Here is an 18,735-nt window from a genome sequence, read left to right as displayed (position 1 = left end):
GTCTCTTGCCACTTTGCATGCGGCATCTCTGGCATAGTTGTCAAAGATAGTGCATATGAGTCTATGTGTAGTTTAGCAACATGCATGCAGTTCTTCATGGATTCGAATCTGTATTGTGCATGAAGTCCATGGTTGTGTATGTATTTGGGCATGTTGGTCCCCACAACGGGCCGTCAACACCTGCTGAGGGTGTGTCTCCTGTGCGCAGCTCGGCCTTCTGTTTCCTGATCCTGTGTCAGTCGTCTTTGATGATTGTGCATCCATTCTCTCTGGGTGTGCCATGGGTGACCGGACACTCCTTCCTTTACATATGCCTGTTGCAGTTGTCCTTTCTGACATCCTTGTTTTTGTGTGCAACTCTTGGCATACTTTCCAGGGCATGGCGCCTGCTGCTGCAGCCCCTGCAGCAAGGGCCCACAAAATAGCGGGAGTCGGCAACACACACGCCTCAAAGATGCTCCTCCCTGCCTCCCTCAACCCATTCATTTGGCTGTCATCATCTTGTCTGTGCCACTGTTGCGGCCACGCGGTGCCAAAGGCTGGACCGTCAGCACATGCAACGTGCACATTGCACGACCCTCATGTCCTTGCATGACCTACATCACACTACAGTCTGATGTTGTAGCCACCCTCCAAGCAATGTCTATCCAAAACTCAACCGCCTGCTCTCAGGCATACCCTAACCGCACACACAACACCTTTGCATGCTGAGTGTGCAACTCCAACTGGCTACACAGCGCTGCCCCGCCTTCCAGGCCCTGTCACACCAACCAGATCATGTCCCTCCTGCTCCACACAGGCTCCCTCCACCAGCAAGGATATGGGAGTGGGACTCAAGCCTTCAGCATGTGGTATAGTGGTGTCATCTGGCACATGGCCCAGGGATCATCTCTCAGCGTGTCAATCTTCAATGTGTCCAGGACCCCCCTCTCCACCGTCACATGCGCACACAACCTCCACATCATGTCGTATGCCATTGACACCCAGGTGCTCCTCAGCCTCACCAAAGACGCAGTCATTGCCAGTTCCAACATTCAAGATGGCATGAGGTCCGTTGATGAATGGCTGAACATCAGCCACCTGAGGCTGGACTTGTACAGGACTAAGGTAATCATCTGAGGATTGTCCCCTTACAGCTGGCTCAACTCCTTATGTCCGACCCGCAGGGGCCCTACACAAGCACCCAGTGGGCACGCACACAAGATGGTGTGCATCATGGATTTGTCACTCAAATTTGCCATGCAAGTCACCAGCATATGTACCTCATGCTGCAACACCCTCTGCATGATGCACATGATCCTCAGATAGATCCACTCCAAGGAAAGACAGACCATCCCCCAGGTCCACGACACCAGCCGTGTCAACTACTGCCCCGCCCTCTACGGAGCAAGTACCTCCAAACTCACGGGAAACTTGTCCACATCCAGGGTGCATCTGCACAACTCAGCTTCAACATCCCGCACCCCATCAACATCACCGTCCACCTGAGATAGCTGCAAGGGATCACTGTGTGCTGGAGGATGACCTTCACACTCCTCACACACACTCAGGAGGCAGTCAACAACCCCATATCCCAAAATCAACCTTGTACGTCTGTCATCCAAGACCCTGTTGGCCCAACTCTATGTATCCGAACTTGGCCTGGACAACATTCTTCACATCCACAACACTCCAGCATGAAGTAGATGTTTCTCACGCCTGGACAAACATACCTGGGACTCCCTCCCCGGGAACCTCCACATGAGCCATGACCTCTAGGCCTTCATCATCCTCTTCCTGATTGATGTGTCCGCTCAGTATATCAAGCACCCCCTCAGTAGCTTGAGGCCATCACGGGTGAGTATTAGGATCCCAGGCTGTATCAGATGATACATTGTGACACATGTGTGTCCCGTACCGGACTCAGATCCCAGGGTATGGATGGCTGGAGTTAGTTCAACACTCAGGCATAGTTTGACATTTACACACACGTATGTTGTGGACTAATGCAGAATGACAGCAACATCTCATGACAAATAAATAGTTTTATTGTCGGTGGGGTGCGTGTTTTTGTAGAAAAATAAGGTGCTCTACCGGGTGCATAGAATCCAAAGTTCACAGGGGGAGACGGGATCCTTGGCATTTGAAGTCATCAGAGTCCAGACCACAGTGTTGGTCATCATTGGTCAGACTGTGACCAGCAAGTCCATGTGGCAGAGAATGTCAGTGAATGATGTGCTGCTGTTGCGCATGAAGGCCAGGTGCCAGGCCAGATGACCTGGGAGATGTGGATGGTCCGCTGCCTCTCACGGTCTTTTCCATGGACGACCCACCTTCCTCCGGGGACCCTCAGATGCAGGCCTTGACGATGTTTGGGAGGCTCCGTCGGACGAATCCTCCTCCTCCCTCCCTGTGGCTGGTTCTGGTCTGCGCCTGGTGTCACAGGGAGGGTTGCCCATGTTGTCGGTGATCCGATGGAGTGAATGGCTCATGTCCCTTTGCACCGCCAGGAGCTCAGCCAGTCTTGCCTCCATCAGTCCTTGGTGTTGTTGTTGACTGGTGTGTTGCTCGGCCTGCTGATTCTTTATGTCTGTGAGGGTCGCCACTACCTGATTGATGGCCCTGGTGTCACGCCGGTATGCCTCCATGAAGTTGCGTACGTGTGACATACCGGTCCCTTCAGCTGTCTGGTCAGGTTCTCGCCTCCGCCTGCCTCCACTCCCACCACCCCTGCCCACACGAGCCTGGCCTGCTGTTGTGGGCACATCGGGTCTACGGGACCCCTGAGGGATGGCAGTGTCGGTGTTGTCTGCCTCCTCCTGGGTGCCCGGCGAACCTTGTCCCTCCAGGTCAGACTGGCTCAGTTGTTCAGTGTGGGCAGGGCTCCTGGGTGTCTCCTGAGATGTGGCAGTAATGGGGGTGGTGGTTGGCACAGATGTACCTGAAGCAGGTGCTGCAGGGGCTTGGACACCAGAGGGGCCAGTTGGGTTGGGGTCATCCGCGGAGTGTTGTGAGGTGTCGCTGCTGGTGGGATCAGGTTACTCCCGAGCCTGGGACTGTGGTACTTCCCCCCCATTATTGGGGGGCGATCCGTGACGTTGCCCTGTGTGTGAGAGAGAGACAATGTTAATGCTGTTTAATGCGACATCCATGTTTCATACATATTCTAGTTGCCACAGTTCCTCCAGGTAGTTGTATGTGCCTAGCATTCATGTCAATGTTCACTTGTGGATGGGTATGTTGCAGGGGACTGATTGAAATGGTCTCCAGGGTCTTTGACATGTCGAATTTGGGCTTGGATGCTTTTTTTGCTGTGGCTTGATCTTGTTGTGTCACATGTCCATTGTGAGAGTGGGTGACTCCATTGGCTGCCCCAGGGGTGTGTGCTTGTGTAAGGGGTGAGTGATCATCCCTCAGCCCGACGCTGTTCCACATCCACATGGCCCCCCTCACACAAGTGGCCCGCCATCACAACCTCTAAAACATCTCCTACGGCCATCTAATACAGAACTCGGACAAGACGGAGGTCCACATCCGTTGACCCACACCCTCAGCCTGGGACGACTCCTGGTGGCCGATCGTTCTGGGGACATCACCGACACCCACCAAACACGCACGCAACCTAGGATTGATCCTCGCATCCTCCCTCTCCATGTCCATGCAGGTCAACGTCGTCTCCTCCTCCTGCTATGACACCCTACGCACGCTCCGCCCGATCTACTGGTGGATCCCGACCTAATCAAGTAGAACAGTGACACAGGCCCTCGTCAGCAGCTGACTGGACTACGCCAATGCACTCTACGCAGGACTCCCATCCAAACACCAAGGGCGGCTACAACGCTTCCGAAACGCCTCCGCACAACTGATCGTCAACGCCCCCCACCACAGCCACATCACCCCCCTCCTGAGTGACCTGCACTGGCTCCACATCGACAAGAGGATCACCTTTAAGCTCCTAACCCACGCACACAAGGCACTCCACACTGCAGGACAAGCATACCTGCACATCAGACTCAGCTTCTACACCCCCACCCGCCAGCTCCGCTCTAGCATCCTCGCCCTCACAGCTGTCCCCCGCATCCAACGTACACCCGCCTGCAGCAGATCCTTCTCCTACCTCGCCACAAAGACCTGGAACACCCTCCCAACCCACCTACGACTGACCCAAGACCTACTTGCCTTCAGAAGACTCCTCAAGAACTGGCTCTTTGAGCAGTGGTGGAACCCCCCCCATCCACCCCCTCAGCACCTTGAGACCCTGGCAGGTAAGTAGCGCGCCTTACAAGTACTCTGATCGATTGTTGATTGATTGACGGTGCCTGCTGGTGGGTGTGGTATGATTTGGCAGTGGGTCTCCCAGGTGAGGTATCTGTCCCCCCATGGCGCATGCTGCCATGTCAGTGAGTGTGAGTTCCTGTCCTAGATATCTGAGCTTGTTGTGTTTGTGTTCGAGTTTGCAGTTGTCACAGGAGGGCCTTGTGCTGCCTACAGCAGGGCCAAGTGTCAGCTACCTTGTCAGTACTTTGCCAGTCCCTGTGCATTGCGCATGGTGCATGGGTATGTACCTAGGCCATATGGGCTGAGGGTAATGGTGTCTGTTTCTGAGTTGTACAATATGTTTAGTGATCCCCACCCTCCCAGCATCCCGGACATCCTGTCTTGGGTTTGTGGTTTGTGTAGGCTGGGACATGGCATGGCCTTGCTTTGTGAATGGGGCATACTCATGTTAGTGGCATGAGCGTTGTTTTTTAGTGTGGTTGTGTCCGGTGAGGGCTTGGGGGTAGGTGAGTGTATTTTTTGTAGTTGGGATGTGGATGCCATTCCCACCATGTTACGTAAGTTGTTTGTGTACTCACCAGGCTCTCGGACTCCTTCGATTCCGTGTACTCCCACCGGCGTAAGCAGGGCCATCACCTTCTCGTCCCAGGGATGGTAATGTACCGGTCTGCGGGGAAGCCCACCTCCAGTGATGTTACTCTGGGCGTAGTCCTCGTTCATTTTGCGCTTGACTGCCCTCCACAGATCGTACCACCTGGCTTGGCATTCATTCCTGGTCCTTCTGATGGGCGCAACAGCATTCACCCGATCGACGATCCTCTGCACAGGCGTGTTTTTTCGGCTATGCTGGTCTGTCTGACCAATGTTCCAAAGAGCTGTGGCTCGACTCTGATGACTTCGTTGTCAAGGATGTCCAGCTCCTCCCTTGTGAACTTTGGATTCTTGTCTGTGGGCATGGTGTGGGGTGTGGGTGTGGATGGTTGTGGGTGTGTGGGTGTGAATGTGTAGGTGTGTGTGTATGTGTAGAGGGGGTATGTGTGAAGGAGGTTGTGTGAAGGTGTGCAAGTTAAGGTGTATGGGTGCAGTTGTTTGTGTGTGATGTCTGTCAGCAGTGGGTCTGTTGCAAAGGCTCATGGTTTGTGAGTGTGGGCCCTTTTTATTGGTCCATTAGTGGGTGTGGCTGGGTTTGAACTTTTGGTGGGTGTGTTATAAGAGGTGGTTGTGAGTTTGGGCCTCTGTTTGCCTGTTTGGATGTGCCAGGTCAGTCTTTTAGATGTTTTTGTCCTGTAGACGTGTTTTGTGGTGTTGTGCGAGTCGAATTGACCCTCCTTGTGCTGTTTTACAGTGTCCTGGTTCAGTACGAGTCGTTTTCGCGTATGTAATGTGCGTACATACGCTATGTTGTTGTACAGTGCTCACATATGCTATGGTGTTGTACGATTCGTACATACGCGATACTGGGGTACGGTGTTGGGGTACGGTGCATCCGAGTACGGGGCTGGGGTGGGGGGTACGGGGCGTACATACGCGGGTGCTGGGGTGGGGGTACGGTGTGAACATGCGCGGGTGCTGGGGTGGGGGGTATGGCACGTACATACGCGGGTGCTGGGGTACGGCGCGTACATATGCGGGTGCTGGGGTGGGGGGTACGGCGCATACAATCGTGGGTGGGGTGGGGGGGCCGTACGACTTGTACCCCGGGCCCAAGTGTACCCGGGGTAGGGGTCGTACAAAGTTCGCTCCGTACGGGACGTTTTCATACGCTTGTGTATTCGGGACGCCGGTACGGATCGGACTTGTGCGCTCAGACTTCAGTTTTACGACTCATACGTAAAACTGTCCGGGGACGTCTCGTAGACTTTTCCCGAAGTCATTCGTATGGATTTTTCACGTACGAACCCTACTTCGCCGTGTGTACGGGACTTGTACGATTCGTACGCAAAAAAATACGGATACGAGTCGGACGGTAAATTTTTTTAACGGATCGGAATCGGCACCCAAATGTATTGAATATTTTGTATTTATTTAATTGAGATGTTATAGTATATGGGTAAAGTAATTTAATATTAATTAATTAATGATTGGTTGTTAATTAATTTTAATTAGTTAATTGGTAATTAATTATGGTAATCATGTAATTAATTTTAGGTGTGTGCTGAGGTGTTTATAGGTGTAAAGGGTGGGCTGGGTGGGAAGTAATTTATTTTTAATTGATGAATTAATAATTAATTGTTAATTAATTTTAATTAATTAATTAGTAATTAATTATGGTAATTGTGTAATCAATTTTAGGGTTGAGTTGTGGTGTTTATAGGAGTAAAGGTTGGTAAGTATTTTTTTTTTAACTAATTATTGTTAATTAATGTTAATTATTTGATATTTATTTTGTGTAATTCTTTATTTTTTGTGTTTTTTTTACTTTTAAAGGGGTAAAAGGTGGATATTAAATACATTTTAAATATGTAATTATTAGTTTTTAATAGTAATACTTTTTCTTTCAAAAAATAATATTTAATTGTGTTTTATTCTTTTATAGTTTAATTTATGTGTGTGTTGTGGATATTATAGTGTTAAAGCATGTGTACTCAATGAATGTTTATTATTATTTTTTTATTAATAATTTATTTAATTGATTATTAATTATGTTAATTATGGAAATAAATGTAAGTGTTTTGTTATTGTTGTGGTGTTATAGGGTAGGAAATAAAATAAATACATTCATGTTTTAAATACTTTTTTTGTTTGTAAATATTTGCTACTTTTAAATAAATATTGCTCATAAATGTATTTATTAATTAATTTATTTTATATATTATTTGTAGGTTTTTGTTATTTGTGATTAATATTATAATATGTGTTCTTTTTATATGTTTAATACATTTAACTCTATATTTTTAAAATATTGTTTATTTATTTTTATGATATCTAAAAATGTTGTAATATTTTTTGTGTTTTTTAAATTGTTTAAGTGTAATTAGTAATTTTTGTTTCTCTGCTATCCAACACTTTCCCTACTGTTGCATTCAGTGGAGTGGGAATAGTAATTTCTATGCCTTTGCTATCCAACACTTTCCCTACTGTTGCAGTCACTGGAGTGGGAATAATAATTTTTACCCCTCCGCTATCCAACTTTTTCCCTACTGTTAAACTCACTGGAGTTGGAATAGTAAATTTAATTCTTCCGCTATCCAACACTTACCCTACTTTTGCACTCACTGCAGTGGGAATAGTATTTTTTACCCTTCCGCTATCCAACTCTTCCCCTACTGTTGCACTCTTTGGAGTGGGAATAGTAATATTTGCCCCTCCGCTATCCAGCACTTCCCCTACTGTTGCACTCACTGGAGTGGGCATAGTCATTTTTTACCCCTCTGCTATCTTACTCTTTCCCTAATGTTACACTCACTGGAGTGGGAATAGTAATTTTCGCCCCTCCGCTATCCAACAGTTTCCCTACTGTTGCACTCACTGAATTGGGAATAGTAATTTTTACCCCTCCACTATCCAACATTTTCCCTACTGTTGCACTCACTGGAGTTGGAATAGTAAATTTAATTACTCCACTATCCAACACTTATCCTACTTTTTGCACTCACTGCAGTGGTAATAGTAATTTTTACCCCTCCGCTATCCAACACTTTCCCTACTGTTGCACTCACTGGAGTGGGAATAGTAATTTTTTCCCCTCTGCTATCCAACACTTTCCCTACTGTTGCACTCACTGGAGTGGGAAAACTAATTTTTACTCCTCCGCTATCCAACACTATTCCCTACTGTTGCAGTCACTGGAGTGGGAATAATACATTTTACCCCTCCGCTATCCAACTTTTTCCCTACTGTTGCACTCACTGGAGTTGGAATAGTAAATTTAATTCTTCCGCTATCCAGCACTTAACCTACTTTTGCACTCACTGCAGTGGGAATAGTATTTTTTACCCTTCCGCTATCCAACACTTCCCCTACTGTTGCACTCTTTGGAGTGGGAATAGTAATTTTTACCCCTCCGCTATCCAACACTTTCCCCACTGTTGCAGTCACTGGAGTTGGAATAGTGAAATTTAATTATTCCGCTATCCAACACTTGCCCTACTGTAGCATTTATTGAATTGGGAAATGTAAGTGTACATTTTTTTAATAGCTTAATGTTTTAATTTATTATAGAATGTTTTTATTCAAAATTATTGATATATATATATATATTTTATTTGTATATAAGTTTTAAATTAAAAAATTAAATAAAGGTAATAGTTAATAAATTATTTTTAAGTAAATATATGTATACATTATTATGTTTGTGTGTTTATTTTTTTATTAAGTTTATTTGTTATATTTAGTTGAAATGTATATTACATTTTAATTATTTTGTTAAAATAATATTAATATTTAATATATTTACGATATAATATGTTACTTTATATATATTTTTACATCGAAATTTTTACATCTATATTTTGTACCTTAATATTTTTGTACTTAACTGTTAAGGTATTGGAGTCGATATTTTTGCAGTCAATATTTTTTTTCGTTATTTAAAACATCGATGTTTGTTGCATCGATATTCTATCAGTGAACCACATTGAGCTTCATAACAATGCAGTCCCCGTCTCCCACTTTGTCTCTCTGACCTATCCAACTCACTCTTCTCACCATGATTATATGTGTGGCCAGTATTTTCCTGGACCCGTCTTGGCTGTTACACCAGTTCAATGAGTTTTGGAGTGGTTTCTACTACAACAGGTCTCAAGGGTGGAACATCAGCCACAATGGCCACCAGTGTTGTTGATTAAGGAAGTAACTATAATCTGCTACAGGGTTCAGGCCCTGGACCTCTAGGCTGGGGGGAACTAGGTCTACTTTGCCTACCAGTATGTCTAAACTGTGGGCCTATGCTAAGACTAGACAAACCCTGTAAGCTCAGAGAGCGGACCCTCTCATGACCCGGGTGATTACTGACCCCAGGCTACCCTTCTGGTATCAAATTTTTTAATGGATTGAATTATGTCCGCATTCATCCCACCTGCCGTACCTGCTACAGGGGTGTTATTCAATTGGTGAAAGGGGGTTCGCAACTAGACCAGGTATATGCAGGATGCTCATGTGTGTCCAATGCCCTACCCCCAGCCTTAGACTGAAAGAGACAAGTTGGCAATAGCAGTTTCTAAAGCATTCAGTTTAGTATCTCTCACCAGGCTTTTAACCAATTTTACATTTTCCAATAAGTTGCTCAACAGAGGCTCCAACTCTTTTCTAATAGAACGAGCAACAGAATCAAAACACAAAGGTTCCCTTTTTCAAGGATAAAATGAGATTAAGCAGGGACTGCAGCCTCCTTATTTTCCTTTACGATAACAGATTTTCTTTTTGTGGTTTTAGGTTTGGCTCCCAAGTCTTTCTTGTACTTAGTTGAGGGAATCTGTTCAGAAGAAAGAGAGCAAGGAGAGTAGTGATTTTGGCTGGAATGGTCTCTCTTGGAGCTCTATCAGACAAGCCAAGATTCCTCTTTCTGGCCATTTAAGTATGTAGCATTTCAAAAGGTTGTTGTACTTTCCGTACCATTCACCTCAATGATGCCCAGTTTTTCCTCAGCACTAACAATTTCATCATTTAAGTCCCCCACTGTTGATGTGAGAAACAAAATAATCAACTCACACCTACGAGGTACTTTCAAGTGAAGTGGGCCATTGTTGCAAGTGGACTTACAGTTGCCCCTTGTTGACAAAAAAGTATACATGTTAGGGAGGTGGCCCAGCCTAGCCTCCTCCGGGCTCTGACAGGTGCAGGACGGGCCCAGGCTCATGTAGCACCCACATTATCGGGCCAGCTGCGGGTGATGAAAGGGCCACCTCCTCAGCCCTATTGTCTCCAGGGAACCGAGATCCCAACTCCTTAAAGTGCAGCAAAACGTCCCCCTGAGTCTTCATGAGACTGAGTCCGTAGCAATCAAATAAACATGTGTGAGACAGAATTCCAAGGTAAATCATATAGGTGTATTCAAAATTTAGATCATTAAACAAGGCAAAAGTGGTTAGTAAATTTATATCGATCAATATCTCAATAGGAAATCAACATAAAAAGTGAGAGTATAAACATTAGATCTACTGTCAAAGAAAGAAAGCCGCCAGAACTACATATAGTTCAGCAAAAGGACCAACGTTGGCAACTTTGAGCGTAGCCTATGGATTATTCTTCCGGTTTCCTTACTTCACTTGCGTGCAACCTGTTTTCCATTGCCTAGATTGCCCATTCGAATGGGCTCTGGATTTTTGCCTGTCGAACACGGTGTCTCCTGCTCCGGCTTATGATCGACTAATGAGTCCCTTAGTGGCTCATGAGTTGGACTGTTCTGGTATCGGGATTATAGCCTGCGGAGCGGCGCACGTAGTCCTTGGGAATTGGGATATATATGCGGCAGCATATGACTTCCTGGTGAGAAGTTATCTTGAAGAACACGCAAGTTGTCCTCTGATTGTTCTAGAGGCTCCGGTTATCGAAGAACATGTATGTTCATTTACTTTACTTGACTGGATGGCTGACTCATTTACTGAACATTATAATGACTTCCTCTTAGAGGCAGTTGTGACTTATTGTGCCTACACGTTGATGGATTAAATTGACAGTTGTCCATCTTCCGCACATCCTAATCCAGATTTTTAATTTTCCTTTTTACACCACATTGGGCTGTATTCCGCCCCTGAGAGATGTTTTAATTTTTATTTTTTCCCAACAAAATTTTCGAACTTTCACTACCAATTATAAGGCTTGACAATTTATGAACTTGGTTCTCTCTCACTCGAGCTTGAACTCAGCGTTCCTACATTGCTTCCCTATTCTGTTCGTGGTCTGATCAAGGGAGGGTGTAGTGGAGACAGGGTTTCACGTACACACATTGCTATGTTAGCACAAGCGTTTTAGAAGATAAACGCCATCTTGCCGCTTTACTGCTTTTGCACACGACACTACAGGTAGCTGTTATTACAAGTAAAACTGCTTGCTGCTTTTTCTTCACATGAGAACGGTCTGTTGCTCACATCCCTAGACGTGCCCAGCGACCTTAGTCTGAACACTGTGTGCAGAAGCCGTCAAGGTCAAATAACAATGTATGCTGTTAAATTCAGGTTGATCGGCCCACGCTCTAGACACAACACACACACAGCTGCAAATATCTGAAACTCGGGTGCCTTTAATATTGCATTTCCATGCATGATTCAGACACTTGGAGAAAACCTTTGCAGACACAGAGAGCAGAGCTGATGTGATGTGATTCACCTAAGCTGATCTTTGAGGTATGGAGTTCCCCATTCAAACCTAGAGACCTTCTATTAGTTTATAAAACTAGTTCACTAGCCAAGGGAGGGTGGTTCACAAAGTATTATAGGACTTGTTTTCCACTATCATTTTTAAAATGATTTCTCCCTTCATTTTCTATGGTATTGTAACAATGCTGATGGTTTTATTTTTAATCATTTGCCTGCTTATATTAGCCAAAGTACTGCACCTTAGAGCACGTAGTTAAAAATAAACATTTTAAACTTTTCCGTGTCTCTGATTACTCTTGTTGTGGACTGATATGAGAATAATAACGAAAAGGTGTTTCTGATTCCCACCATTACTGAGAGTACACTAACAGGCACATGCATCAAAGGAAAAACCGGTCGCAAACGGTCGGATTCTCAGAATCTGCCCCTTTGCGACCGGTATTTTTGCATTCTATTTTTGCATTTGGGATGCATCATCCCAAATGCAAAAAATCGCAATTTAAGGAATCTCTAAATTGCGATTCCTTAAATTGCGATTGCATTTAAGGAATCACAAATTGAGATTCCTTAAATGCAATGCACTAAAGTAAAAAAATTAGCGATTTCGCAAATAGAGGGAGCAAATTACCATGAAGTTGAACTTCATGGTAATTTGCAAAAACTTTGAAAAATGCACTTTTATGCATTTTTCAAAGTTTCATGATGCGCACACACATGCCCTTAGAGCATGTGTGTGTGTGCAACATTTGGGCACAGATCAATTTCAGGGGTGCAATAGGGTGTCATTTTGACACCCTTGCACCCTTGAAATTGCATGAGTAATTTGCGAGTACCTACTGGTACTCGCAAATTGCTCATACAATCTCCAATTCATTCCTATGGGCCTAGAGGCCCATAGGAATGAATGGGACGTCATTCCTTAATTGCGACTCGCAATTTGCGAGTCGCAATTAAGGAAAGTGTAGGAATCGCTATTTTTATAGCGATTCCTACATGCATAGGCTTTTGCAATTCCTTAATTGCGATTCCTTAATAATCGCAATTAAGGAATCGCAAAAGTCTACATTGATGCATGTGCCTGTAAGTCGCTTGTTCTGGGTTGTCTAATCATTGGTAGCTTCGAAATGATATGGAGAACGAATGAGACACTGATGCTAGTCGGATAGGGGTTCTGGGTACTGAGGTGAGTTTTTTGGTACACCACAATTCACTGAAGTCCTGGTTTCCTGTGCATAGTTCTATGCATGAGCAGAATCCCCCAAAAGAAGAGCCAGGAAACGTCAAGTATAAATCAAATGACAGACTAGCATAGAGTCTGCACAGTTAGAAAGGCAAATAAAGTTTGCCACATATCCCAAAAATATCATCTATATATAAATTTTGGACAGAAAAGCCACACATTCATTGTTGCGAAGTGACATAATAGGGTTGAACTAGCAATGAATCATTCTAGTAAGACAATGAATAGTCTAATACATAAGATACATTCAATAAGACACATCTAGAAACACCTCTTTCTGCTGCATTTTAATGAATGGTGTAAACATAGCAAATGAAGGACATGGCATGATGTTTATGAAACACAGAAATACAATAGACAGTCCAACAAAAGAATGGTCCCTAGGACCCAAGAAAAGGCTTGAGTAAAGGACCTTGAAAGTTACAAAGACAGAAACATCCTGAACATGGCTTCCTCGAGAGGAACACAAATTAATGCAATTTATTAATATATAGATCTTGGATTAGTCTTCAATTTTGCTGATTTTCTGAAATGGAAACACGTCCACGTGGAAAAGCTTGTTCACATAAAATAAAAGTGCACATTTCTTTCTGCAAATATGAATTGATGGCAATTCATGCTGGCTGGGGTCTAGTCATACTAACTTACCTTTATCTGAATTATGCATTATTGTTCTAATTAATAAAAACACTCAAACACCAAGGTGCCGATCACGATCCGGTAAAAACCGGGTACGAACCGTCGGACGGAGCATAATCTCCGTCCGACGCGTACCCGGTCGTCAATTCATACAAACAAGGAATTACGATTCGCACGGGTACACCATCACCGTACGATTCGTAAAAAAGCCCGACCGAACAAAAAAACCCTACCAATGCCATCCGGGAAAGCGCCGACCTGACGTCGGGACGCTCGCAGCCAGCCATTTACGACCCAGGAATTACGATTCGCACCGACGTCATCCCGCACGGTGAATATTTTCCGGCACCCAAAAACTGCCGGGAAATCAGGACGACGCGAACAAGGACCACCAGTACGCGACGGACAGACAGGACGACGCGAACAAGGAGGACCAGTACGCGACGGACACACAGGACGACGCGACCAAGGAGGACCCGTACGCGACAGGACGACGCGATCAAGGAGGACCCGTACGCGACAGGACGACGCGATCAAGGAGTACCAGTACGCGACGGACAGACATGGACCCGAACCTACGAGTCATCCCTGCCCTCATAGCAGTCCACCTCCTCTACAGGTTACGACGCAGACGCCGCAGAAGGTCAGAATAACTAAGGGAGGGGGGAAAGTGGGGTGGGGTGGGGGTGGCAGGACCAGGGCAGGCCACAAAACAACCACATAAGTCACACACCACACATGGCCTGGACATACCTGACTCCCATGCCCTGGTCACCACGAGGGGGTGGGGGCGTGTCCTGATAAGCCAGCGACCGCCACAACGGAAGTCCGTCACCACGCGAACCGGCAACACAACCAGACAGGTACGTCCCGTACCCACGCCTGAAGAGCGTGGGTACGAGTCGTACCACGCCCACACACACGTCACCCCAACAATGGCGGGACGGATCGCACCCACGTGGCAAAGGCCTGGGTACGGGCCGCACAAGCATCACATAGCGTGGGGACGTATATGTACGGACCCTACCCCCACCCCGTATGCAAGGAGCGTACCCCCCACCCCAACAGTGAAAGTACGACCCGTACCCTCACCCGCGTATGCAAGGAGCGTACCCCCCACCCCAACAGTGTAAGTACGACCCGTACCCCCACCCGCGTATGCATGGAGCGTACCCCCCACCCCAACAGTGTAAGTACGACCCGTACCCCCACCCGCGTATGCATGGAGCGTACCCCCCATGCCAACTGTGTAAGTACGACCCGTACCCCCACCCGCGTATGCATGGAGCGTACCCCCATGCCAACAGTGTAAGTACGACTCGAACCCTCACCCGCGGACGTACGGACCGTACCCCCACCCCCACCAGTGTAAGTACGACTCCTACCCCCACCCGCGGACTCACGGACCGTACCCCCACCCCAACAGTGTAAGTACGACCCGTACCCTCACCCGCGTATGCAAGGAGCGTACCCCACACCCCAACAGTGTAAGTACGACCCGTACCCTCACCCGCGTATGCAAGGAGCGTACCCCCCACCCCAACAGTGTAAGTACGACCCGTACCCCCACCCGCGTATGCATGGAGCGTACCCCCCACCCCAACAGTGTAAGTACGACCCGTACCCCCACCCGCGTATGCATGGAGCGTACCCCCCATGCCAACAGTGTAAGTACGACCCGTACCCCCACCCGCGTATGCATGGAGCGTACCCCCCATGCCAACAGTGTAAGTACGACTCGAACCCTCACCCGCGGACGTACGGACCGTACCCCCACCCCCACCAGTGTAAGTACGACTCCTACCCCCACCCGCGGACTCACGGACCGTACCCCCACCCCAACAGTGTAAGTACGACCCGTACCCTCACCCGCGTATGCAAGGAGCGTACCCCACACCCCAACAGTGTAAGTACGACCCGTACCCTCACCCGCGTATGCAAGGAGCGTACCCCCCACCCCAACAGTGTAAGTACGACCCGTACCCCCACCCGCGTATGCATGGAGCGTACCCCCCACCCCAACAGTGTAAGTACGACCCGTACCCCCACCCGCGTATGCATGGAGCGTACCCCCCATGCCAACAGTGTAAGTACGACCCGTACCCTCACCCGCGTATGCATGGAGCGTACCCCCCACCCCAACAGTGTAAGTACGACCCGTACCCTCACCCGCGTATGCAAGGAGCGTACCCTCCACCCCAACAGTGTAAGTACGACCCATACCCCCACCCGCGTATGCATGGAGCGTACCCCCCACCCCAACAGTGTAAGTACGACCCGTACCCCCACCCGCGTATGCATGGAGCATACCCCCCATGCCAACAGTGTAAGTACGACCCGTACCCCCACCCGCGTATGCATGGAGCGTACCCCCCATGCCAACAGTGTAAGTACGACCCGTACCCCCACCCGCATATGCATGGAGCGTACCCCCCATGCCAACAGTGTAAGTACGACCCGTACCCTCACCCGTGTATGCATGGAGCGTACCCCCACCACACCAGTGTAAGTACGACCCGTACCCTCACCCGCGTATGCAAGGAGCGTACCCCCCACCCCAACAGTGTAAGTACGACCTGTACCCTCACCCGCGTATGCAAGGAGCGTACCCCACACCCCAACAGTGTAAGTACGACCCGTACCCTCACCCGCGTATGCATGGAGCGTACCCCCACCACACCAGTGTAAGTAGACTCGTACCCTCACCTCGAATGCATGGAGCGTACCCCCACCGTGTATGTTCCAAGCGTACATATCCTGAAATAGGAGGTGTGTGTGCAGAGTCCACCCAGCAGTGCCCTGAGACAGGAGGGGTGGGTGTGGAGTCCTCCCAGCAGTGCCCTGAGACAGGAGGGGTGTGTGCAGAGTCCTCCCAGCAGTGCCCAGAGACAGGAGGGGTGGGTGCCTATCACTCCCAGCAGTGCCCTGAGCCAGGAGGGGTGGGTGTGGAGTCCTCCCAGCAGTGCCCTGAGACAGGAGGGGTGGGTGTGGAGTCCTCCCAGCAGTGCCCTGAGACAGGAGGGGTGGGGGCCTATCACTAACAGCAGTGCCCTGAGACAGGAGGGGTGGGTGCCTATCACTCCCAGCAGTGCCCTGAGACAGGAGGGGTGGGTGCCTATCACTCCCAGCAGTGCCCTGAGACAGGAGGGGTGTGTGCAGAGTCCTCCCAGCAGTGCCCTGAGACAGGAGGGGTGGGTGTGGAGTCCTCCCAGCAGTGCCCTGAGACAGGAGGGGTGGGGGCCTATCACTAACAGCAGTGCCCTGAGACAGGAGGGGTGTGTGCAGAGTCCTCCCAGCAGTGCCCTGAGACAGGAGGGGTGGGTGTGGAGTCCTCCCAGCAGTGCCCTGAGACAGGAGGGGTGGGGGCCTATCACTAACAGCAGTGCCCTGAGACAGGAGGGGTGGGTGCCTATCACTCCCAGCAGTGCCCTGAGACAGGAGGGGTGGGTGCCTATCACTCCCAGCAGTGCCCTGAGCCAGGAGGGGTGTGTGCAGAGTCCTCCCAGCAGTGCCCTGAGACAGGAGGGGTGGGTGCCTATCACTCCCAGCAGTGCCCTGAGACAGGAGGGGTGTGTGCAGAGTCCTCCCAGCAGTGCCCTGAGACAGGAGGGGTGGGTGCCTATCACTCCCAGCAGTGCCCTGAGCCAGGAGGGGTGTGTGCAGAGTCCTCCCAGCAGTGCCCTGAGACAGGAGGGGTGGGTGCCTATCACTCCCAGCAGTGCCCTGAGACAGGAGGGGTGGGTGCCTATCACTCCCAGCAGTGCCCTGAGACAGGAGGGGTGTGTGCAGAGTCCTCCCAGCAGTGCCCAGAGACAGGAGGGGTGGGTGCCTATCACTCCCAGCAGTGCCCTGAGCCAGGAGGGGTGGGTGTGGAGTCCTCCCAGCAGTGCCCTGAGACAGGAGGGGTGGGTGCCTATCACTCCTAGCAGTGCCCTGAGACAGGAGGGGTGTGTGCAGAGTCCTCCCAGCAGTGCCCAGAGACAGGAGGGGTGGGTGCCTATCACTCCCAGCAGTGCCCTGAGCCAGGAGGGGTGGGTGTGGAGTCCTCCCAGCAGTGCTCTGAGACAGGAGGGGTGGGTGTGGAGTCCTCCCAGCAGTGCCCTGAGACAGGAGGGGTGTGTGCAGAGTCCTCCCAGCAGTGCCCAGAGACAGGAGGGGTGGGTGCCTATCACTCCCAGCAGTGCCCTGAGCCAGGAGGGGTGGGTGTGGAGTCCTCCCAGCAGTGCCCTGAGACAGGAGGGGTGGGTGTGGAGTCCTCCCAGCAGTGCCCTGAGACAGGAGGGGTGGGTGCCTATCACTCCCAGCAGTGCCCAGAGACAGGAGGGGTGTGTGCAGAGTCCTCCCAGCAGTGCCCAGAGACAGGAGGGGTGGGTGCCTATCACTCCCAGCAGTGCCCTGAGCCAGGAGGGGTGGGTGTGGAGTCCTCCCAGCAGTGCCCTGAGACAGGAGGGGTGGGTGTGGAGTCCTCCCAGCAGTGCCCTGAGACAGGAGGGGTGGGTGCCTATCACTAACAGCAGTGCCCTGAGACAGGAGGGGTGGGTGCCTATCACTCCCAGCAGTGCCCTGAGACAGGAGGGGTGGGTGCCTATCACTCCCAGCAGTGCCCTGAGCCAGGAGGGGTGTGTGCAGAGTCCTCCCAGCAGTGCCCTGAGACAGGAGGGGTGGGTGCCTATCACTCCCAGCAGTGCCCTGAGACAGGAGGGGTGTGTGCAGAGTCCTCCCAGCAGTGCCCTGAGACAGGAGGGGTGGGTGCCTATCACTCCCAGCAGTGCCCTGAGCCAGGAGGGGTGTGTGCAGAGTCCTCCCAGCAGTGCCCTGAGACAGGAGGGGTGGGTGCCTATCACTCCCAGCAGTGCCCTGAGACAGGAGGGGTGGGTGCCTATCACTCCCAGCAGTGCCCTGAGACAGGAGGGGTGTGTGCAGAGTCCTCCCAGCAGTGCCCAGAGACAGGAGGGGTGGGTGCCTATCACTCCCAGCAGTGCCCTGAGCCAGGAGGGGTGGGTGTGGAGTCCTCCCAGCAGTGCCCTGAGACAGGAGGGGTGGGTGCCTATCACTCCCAGCAGTGCCCTGAGACAGGAGGGGTGTGTGCAGAGTCCTCCCAGCAGTGCCCAGAGACAGGAGGGGTGGGTGCCTATCACTCCCAGCAGTGCCCTGAGCCAGGAGGGGTGGGTGTGGAGTCCTCCCAGCAGTGCCCTGAGACAGGAGGGGTGGGTGTGGAGTCCTCCCAGCAGTGCCCTGAGACAGGAGGGGTGTGTGCAGAGTCCTCCCAGCAGTGCCCAGAGACAGGAGGGGTGGGTGCCTATCACTCCCAGCAGTGCCCTGAGCCAGGAGGGGTGGGTGTGG

The sequence above is a fragment of the Triturus cristatus genome, chromosome 1_2 (assembly GCF_964204655.1).
Source record: "Triturus cristatus chromosome 1_2, aTriCri1.1, whole genome shotgun sequence".
In the NCBI taxonomy this organism is placed as follows: Eukaryota; Metazoa; Chordata; class Amphibia; order Caudata; family Salamandridae; genus Triturus; species Triturus cristatus.
The sequence above is the reverse complement of the archived record's forward strand: the minus strand, read 5'-3'. Positions refer to the sequence as shown.